Source organism: Carassius auratus, unplaced genomic scaffold (genome assembly GCF_003368295.1).
Source record: "Carassius auratus strain Wakin unplaced genomic scaffold, ASM336829v1 scaf_tig00006402, whole genome shotgun sequence".
In the NCBI taxonomy this organism is placed as follows: domain Eukaryota; kingdom Metazoa; phylum Chordata; class Actinopteri; order Cypriniformes; family Cyprinidae; genus Carassius; species Carassius auratus.
Genome location: NW_020523751.1, coordinates 1 through 8,526, shown reverse-complemented (window position 1 = coordinate 8,526; position 8,526 = coordinate 1). Strand labels below are relative to the sequence as shown.

The window sequence follows — 8,526 nt, the reverse complement described above, 5'->3', positions numbered from 1 at the left end:
TTAATAAATTATGATATCAAAATAATCTAACACTAAATTAAAATGAGGAACATGTAGTTATAACTTCTCAAATACCCAAATAAATCATGGTTAATTTAATTAATATATCAATATTCCCAGTTTATGTTAATAAAAACATTTGAAAACAAGCTTTGTCATTACAGTAGAAAGCCGAAAAAATCTTAGCCTGTGTAACTTGACTTGATTTCAAACTGAATGCTGATGTTGTTAAATAGAACAAAAATAGTGTTTTTTAGGAAGATGCACTGACTTGAACTGAAAAAGTATGAAGCTGCACTTTGCATTTACAAAAGCACTAGCACAATAATATTTATCTCTCCTCTCAACAACGGGCTGACTGTTGGGGAACAGCATGTCCCTTTTTGTTCCATTAACTTAATGTGTAAATCTCCAACAACAGAAAGCACAGAAGATAAAGGTGCCTGCTGCTTCAATACCAGACATTTGTTAACAATTAGGCCAGTGCTCAAGACTGACTTACTGAAGCACACACACACCGTGTCCCACCTCCTCCTTCTCTCCTCCTTCTCCCTTCATCCATTCCCTCCCTTTCCCACACAGAAACAACCTCTCCCTTTCTCCGGCATGTTTCCTAAAGCTGCACATGGTTACTGTCCAAGGTATTATTTTCTTCTGGGTCTATAGCAAAGAAGCAGCATGTTATAGAGGGGTCTTCCTGACACACCAGCTGTGCCCACAGGGGACCTTAACAGTGGATTAGTCCGCAGATTTGGTGACTTATTTTGTGTAAACAAACCCAGTATGCTTCTTGATTGATGCTCTGGATTCTGATGAGTCATTGAAATAAATGCCAAGTTTGAATACCCAAACAGGTGAAAGACATTTGGTCTCAAGTCTCCACAATCATCTTTACCTAACTAACCTTGGGTGACTTTACAGAATCAACATGAAAGGTAAGCAATGTTTCTTTTTATTGATTCCTACTATGACTAATAAGTTATGGAAGCACTTTTAAATTACTGTGAACATGAGCATGCTGACAGCACGTATGCAAGATCCAACTCTGAAGGTCTAAAGAAAGCAGGTACCTGTTGATATTGGATGCGAGTTTGTCATTCTGTTACTCTGAAAACAGTATACAGTCCCAGCTTGACACCATTTGCTGTTGAAATTTTTAGTTGAACTCTTAGATAACCACACTGATGGGGTAGCACTTAGATGTTGTTGACAAAAGCTGAGTTATTTTTTAAGGGAATTGGAACATGTGGATCTGCATACTTAGGATTTTTAATTTATAGCAACCATATCCAAGATTAAGGTCAATTTTTCACTCTTTTAATGCATAATCCAGAAACTCATGAAAGAGCTTGGCTCTTAATGCATTCCTCATGCAGTGAGAGATGTGCGGCGAGTTATTCGTTCTTGGTGTGGGCAGCAGGTGTGGAGCCAGTGCTAACAAACACACATACATTCCCTTCAGCTGTTTTCCCAGGATCTGACTAATGCATCTATTTGTAATTGGCAGATAGACTTTTCTTAATCTTGATTACATCTAATTGAAGTGCATCATAATGAAATACACTTTCACTTCATATTTGTTTATAATTGAACACAGACCTATTTAATGGTCAAAGAAAAAAATGTGTTTTGTTACAGTCTAATGGGGGCTGTCTTAAAAAAGTTTGGCTTCAGAAAACAGGCTGTAAAACATCCAAAAACATGTACTTTCATGTAATTAGGACAACCCATGTGTGACTGTAAACATGCTGATATCTAAAGAAGGGAGTAGGGGTTAGATTTACCTACAGTTTTTAACTCCTTTATTTTCATAAACTACAATATACAGTATGAATGTTTTCAGTTACTCTTCATTGAACTCTACAATTGAAGTCTAGTGTAGAACTGCGCATACTTTTAAAAATGTGTGTAAAGCAGCTGTGCATCAACCAGAACTGCAGTGACACTTGTCTTTATTAGTTGTGTTCGGTTTTCTGTGGTTTGGAAAGACCCTGCCCTCTGCCTATGTTCCCCATCTCCTTTCAGGCATTTCTGACTGATGTTTTATACCCACTGCATACATCTGGTCACATAATACTAGTATTACTAGATGTTTTTTATACCCACAGTTTAGAGATTATGGCCACCTGGCCAATTCGTTCATCAAAGCCCCAGAAGTTCCACCTGAGAAAACCTCACTCGATGCAAGATCTGAAGGTTTAAGTGAATCATCAGATATCTTTGGCCACTGTACAAAGGTGCTGAAGAAATCAACTACAAACTTATGACATTGTGAAATTCTGAAAGGAGATATCATCTTAAACCTTGTTACCCAAAGTGTTCTCAGCTCTTGTGTTGTATTAAACATTTGCCTTCCTTTTTGTATATCTGGAAAAGAGGATGAGCTGAAGGATGCATCATAACAAATCACATATTGTGTGGAGAAAAATTAAATATGTTGACAACCACATCTTGGTGGATTAAGTGCATCTTGTTTTACAGCTTTGGTACATCATTGTCTCCGATTGGTATTTACGTGCCACCATTGCTAGTCATATGGTTTTAGTTATTTTCACAGTGTTTCGAAGACCCAGAATGAAATTTTAGCCTTTAATGTCTGGTCAGGGCACAGGTGTTGTTTTCATAGCTGGTTGCTAACATACTGTACAACATCTGACAGAGTGGACTGATTTACTTATATATGTATACCGGAGATAACCAATGTTTTAAGAATTTTTCCTTCTAATGCTACCTAAATTGTATGCATGCTAATGTGATACTGTCAACAATTGCTGTTGGTTTCGAGAGCAATCAGGAGACATGGCCAGATTTTGGCCTTTAAGTGTCATTTATTTGATTATATTGTTCCATAACATGTAAAGTTAAGGCTCCCTGCTTGTTCAAACCTTACATCATGTAACTCAATTTTAAAAGCACACAGATGTGACTGCCCACCCTTTATAAACATTGGCATATTTATCTTATGCTCTTAAACTTCTAGAAACTTTCCATATCCTCCAAGTCCTTGAATGACCCCGCAAGCTAATTAAATATCCTGTCTCTTTTATTAACTTTCATACTTTTTAAGTTTACTTCTGTTGACCCAGCTTTTTGAAGGCTCTTGGCTTCCTTATAAGCGTCCAGACCAGAGTGAAGGGTCCCCTCCTTTTCCTATGTACTGTTGGCAACACTCACAAGACCCAAGGTTGTGCCTGCTCAGAGCCACCTGTGTAGCCAGGACTGGTGAGGAAATGTAGAGTCTCTCCACTTTCTCCCCCATCAAGCTTTTGCCCCTTCTAACACTCTGGCTCAGCTAGACCTGACCTCAGCGGCTTGAGAAGTAGTTATAAACAGTTTTTCCTCAGAACATGAACTTGGCAGGTCTGGCAAGCAAAGCATGGCTCCAAGACGTGCCCGGGGTTTGAAAAATACAGACCCAAATTTAAAACAAACAGAAGACGAAGCAGGTGTGAACTCCCTCCCTGATACTTGTCTTGAGGGAAGTTCTTTTAAAAGTGCTTTTTGAAAAGTAGTGTCTGATAAAGAGAAAACAGGTTGACGTTTAACAGCATTGGCAGTGATAACTGGCCTATCTCCATAAACAACTCTTTACCTTCAGGACAAATCCAGTGCACTGCAGCTGCAGGGTGTAGAAATGTTGAGTCACCATTCCTTGTTTAAAGCATGCTCCTTAACTCTTGTCCTTTCTTCTCAGCCTGGAACACAATGCCACATTTTCATACTTCTGCTGAGAATCAAAGCCCAATTTCCAAACCAAACCCTGGCTTGTCTTCAGTAAGACCATAAGTCTCCAAATCATGGTAGATTGCAGGCTTCCATAGAAACACCCCCACATTTTCATCATCCCATGGGAAATAGCATGCTCTGTTGAATATGGATGATCTTGGAGATACAATAAAACATAATGACATTGGTACTCTTAGAACATGATCACACAGAACAATTACCTAACCGGATCATTCCTCATGATAGTGTTTTGAGACTTTTTTCTGTTATTGTTCCTTGTTCATAAAGCTCCTTCAATGTTCTGATTTTGTATATAGTCACACTTTTCCTCACTTGAAGCACTTTATACAATATTTTGGTTGAACTTCAGCAGGTACTAATCAGCTGTTTAGTTTACTGACTGTCATCATGGGTGGCTGCAATAAGAGGAGAAAAGCTTATTCCAGCTAACCCTTTGCTGACAATGCTTTTCCAGATGTTATAACAATCATCCAGTTCTATTTGTGAAGATTTTCCCACCCAAAGCATGTTGTGTACCCGGTGTACCGTCTCGTTGATGTTGCAGGGAAAAAATAATTGGCCAAAAATGCTATTATTTAATTTAATTACTTAAAATATGTACTTTGTAAATATGTATGCATTGACATGAAATAAAAATATGAAATTATATTGAATAAAATAAATAAAACCTACTTTATTTAAATAAATAAAGACAATTTAGTATGGCATTAAAAACAAATGAAACTGGGCTCTTAAACTGAAAAGAGCCTTAGTAAGGGCCCTTTTTGGTATATGTTAAGAGCATCTCTGACAAGCAAAATATTCCCAGGAAATAAATCCTCCTAAAGATCCAATCAAATTTAGTAAAAACTCTTCCCTCACCAATTTTGTGTAATTGTGCTACTATATCGCTCTTTCCAGCAGTGACCTCATCTAATACGAATCAGTCCAAGTTGATTGGATTTTGTGTTATGGTGCTAGCAAGCAGGTCTTATATTTAAATTCTCTTATGATTTATGTTTCTTGTGATAAAGTGAGAGTGTGGGTCTCACTCCCCAGGTAAAGTTAATGTTTCAATCTATTGACCTTAATTTGTGAACACATACATCAACCCTGCTGCTTTTTTCCTCTTTTACAGATTACAGCTATAATGGCTATGAGAACCAGCTTTTTAACGGTATGTGGAGTCTTTTTCTTTGTTCAGTTTTAATTGAGCCCTTTTGATATAGACTTATAAGACCAAATATGTGTTTAATCCCTGCAGTTGATCTAGATGTCCTCTTATAATCTCCTGCAATTAAAGTCTGAGACCTGACATGTTGAAAATATGATGGTACAATGTTTTTGTTCTGTGCAGGAGGTAGATGATGAGTCTCAAGGGGAACTGTGTTTGATTAGCCAATACAATGAACGATGTTATAAATTGTAAAGTCCTGACTCTTCATATTTTGTGCGATCTCTCTTTGTAGAGGAGGACTTAACTGGAGAAGAAGAGGAAATTCCTCCCTTGAGAGGTTAGAAAAATTCATCTTTCTTAAAGTTTATTGCTATCCTTATTAACGAGGCATCCCTGAGTACAAAAGATGGAGTTTGAAAAAATAGAGTTTTACAGTAAGCTGGATTTCTAGATAAATATCTGTCTAAATTTGAAAACTGTGCCTGAAAATGGACTGACTTTAAAGTGTTTTTTACTGTGTTTATATGTCAACATTTACCCACCACTGTTTTTGAGTGATTATTGTACATCTGTTTTAAATGTTCAGTTCTTGGCAAATGTTCAGTGTTTAGAAAAGCTTTATTTACAGAATTTGTGAGCTGAGTTTAATTATTAGTCACATAGTCTATTTTTTCAGGCACTGCTGTACAAATATTTGAATGTTAACAGCCTTTTTAATGTTTATTCTGGGATCAAGTTTTAATTTTTTTTAGGGTAGAGTTAGGGTATAATGGCTAATTTATGATCAAGCTCATATCTGGAGTGAATACCAGGTTTCTTTATGACAAATGAGAGTGTGTATGTGTGTCCACAGGAAGAGCTAGAGGAGGATGTATGAAATGTCAGCAGACACATTCTCTTCAGCTAGCTGTCAAAATGCTCTATGGCTTTTTAGCTTTGCTTATCATTGCAGTGGCTGTCTTGGCATCCCTTGGTAAGTTTTCTAACAACCATTTTAGCAACATGTTTTTTTTTTTCATTGTTTAAAGTGATGCCAAAGTGAACAAAGCTATGAGGTAGATATAAATGCTTTATCTTGAATCAAAAATCAGCATTTTTTCACATGACAAGACACTGCTGGGGGGAGTCAGTTATGGGCCAGAGAAAGGAATGTAGGGCACCCCAATTTTCATCCTGCAAACACATGTGGGTTACAACATGTGGGTTTTTGATTCAGCATAACGCTCAAAGTCAACAATTTCCAGATTTAGTAGTTAGAAGTAAGCCAAAACCTTTCCCACAGAATAAATCTCACATCATATCTGATGTTGGATGCCAAATCTGAATAATTTGCCCCACTTACAACAAAAGTCATTAGTGAAAGAACTGCAAATCCATATATTTCACCACAACAACACACCCAAGTTTCAGATGCAATGGAGTTTTCAACAAGAACTTCTTGAACATTTTTTAGTGGCAGGAAGTGATGCTACCATGTTAGCCCAACAACCTAGTTAAACTGTAGCAAAACAAATCAAGAAGAATGTTGTTTGGTTCGATGAAATATATATGATGACAAGATGATGGTTTCATTTAAAGAAAAAACAGGTCTAACTACTAAATATTTCATAATGATGCCACATACACATCTGTTCATATTGCTGTAACTCCTCAAAAATGTTGTTGTATAACAAGCAGTAATGTGTGTAATATGAATACTGTTATGTTAAGAATTTGATGTAGGAAGTAATCTGAAGTTTGCACAAGACAAGCTGATCAAGTAACACAAGTATTTTTTTTAAATACAGCAGGTGAAATGCATGCATACAGCTGAAATATACAGAACATTACAACCACAAATGAGGTTCCATTACAATTTACCAGTCCCCATAGTCCAAGATTAAGTATTGGTGTGTAAAGAAAAGTTTCTGAAAAGATTTCCAAACACATTTATTCTCTGAGAAAACAGAGATCACTTAAGATGCATTCACCGTTCCAACAATATTATGCACATATTTCACATTTCTGCTTAGAATTAGAAATTTGTATAAAACATTTATTATTTATTTTGTTTATTTGTTTGTTTCACATCACCTCAATTTCTAAAATAATGGTTTTAATATCAATAAATTTGTCATGTCAGTTTTCAGGAGAGTCGACAACTTATCTAAAGAAGAAACATTTAGCAACAAACAGATTTCCAAGGTCCAAGAGAGTATAAAAGGTAAGAATTCTTATTTCACAATACATGCATTTTTGGAATTGGTATGTATCATAAAATCTACAGCGGTGTTATTTCAATACGATTTATATACTATTATACTTAAAGGCAACAATTCACAAAAGTATCTAATATATGTATAAGCTTTATTTATTTTATTAGTTTTAATTATAGTTAAAACACTGATCTTCAACAGGAAAATGAAAATACAAAAAGAACTTTAAAATGTGGTCACTGAACCCCTCAGAGAGTAAAACCCCATGAAGAATTATTTATTACAGAAATGGTGGCCTACAAAACAGCTGTGCACACAGAGTGCTTAGTCTGTTAAAACAAAACTGCATTTTCATGCAATTTACAGTGTATTTTGTGTTAGTTGGACAAGGGATTCACTGTTGGGTGGTTGTATTGCAGATATCAGCGCTGTAAATAAACAATTCCAACTGCTTAGATGTTGCACAATACCAAGAGGAGATTGCCAGACTGAAGAAAGAATATGAGGATATCCACAGGATGCTACTCAGTCAAGAGCAGAAGTTGGACCAGGCTACCCAATCCCAGCAAAGTCTCACACAATCCAGCAACAGAATGACTAGAGACCTCCAGTCCTTTGGAATTTTCATCAAGCGTATAAACCAGTCCTCTGGGTCAGTACCTGGATCAAGTAACTGCTGGCAGGTTGTCATCAATGAAACAGATCAAGGGATGAAAACCTTTGTTGAGGATCAATATGATTTGAAGGCCACAATGAAACAAATCAACACTACTGTTGCCCTTAGTGCATTGTGGATAGGTGCACTTCAAAGAAAGGCAGAGGAGGAAACCTTGGTGCTTCAAAAAATAACATCAGATTGGCAGAACTACAGCAGAGTTTTTAAGTGCCCTGAAGTCCAATGCCAGTATAACTACACAGACTGTGAGGGCTATTCAAAATAGTGTCTCTGCCACCCACCAGCGTATTAGTATGAGTTCAGAGATGGTTCATGACCTCACTTTGCAAGTCATTAACCTACAGATGCAACTGGACAATGTCTCATCTTACACTGATGAACATGAGGAGAACATGAATGACCACCAATACCATTCCAAGTACTACGAGAACCGGACCAGGGAACGCTTTGTGACTTTGGATGCAAGAATAAAGTCCATTGAAATGGAGATTGACACGCTCTCTTCCAGCTTCAAAGGAACTGTCAGCCATGTCCAGAGCATGTACCAATACATCAACCAAGAGAGTTCCTCTTGCCAATCCAGACTGAACAGTCACACAGAAGATTTGCAGAACATTAACAACACAGTCTTGCTTCTTCTTCACCTAGCTGACACTCTGAGAATGCAGTACATGATGATGAATGTACGCCTCGATGCTGATGTGAGGAACCTATCCATGGTGATTGAGGAGATGAAGCTGGTAGACACCAGT

At 37.0% G+C, this 8,526-nt stretch overlaps 1 pseudogene; it reads left to right on the top strand.

Annotated features, from left to right (window-relative positions):
• Window positions 1–574: 574 nt before the first annotated feature.
• Window positions 575–8,523, top strand: LOC113071172 (scavenger receptor class A member 3-like; annotated as a pseudogene).
• Window positions 8,524–8,526: the final 3 nt, after the last annotated feature.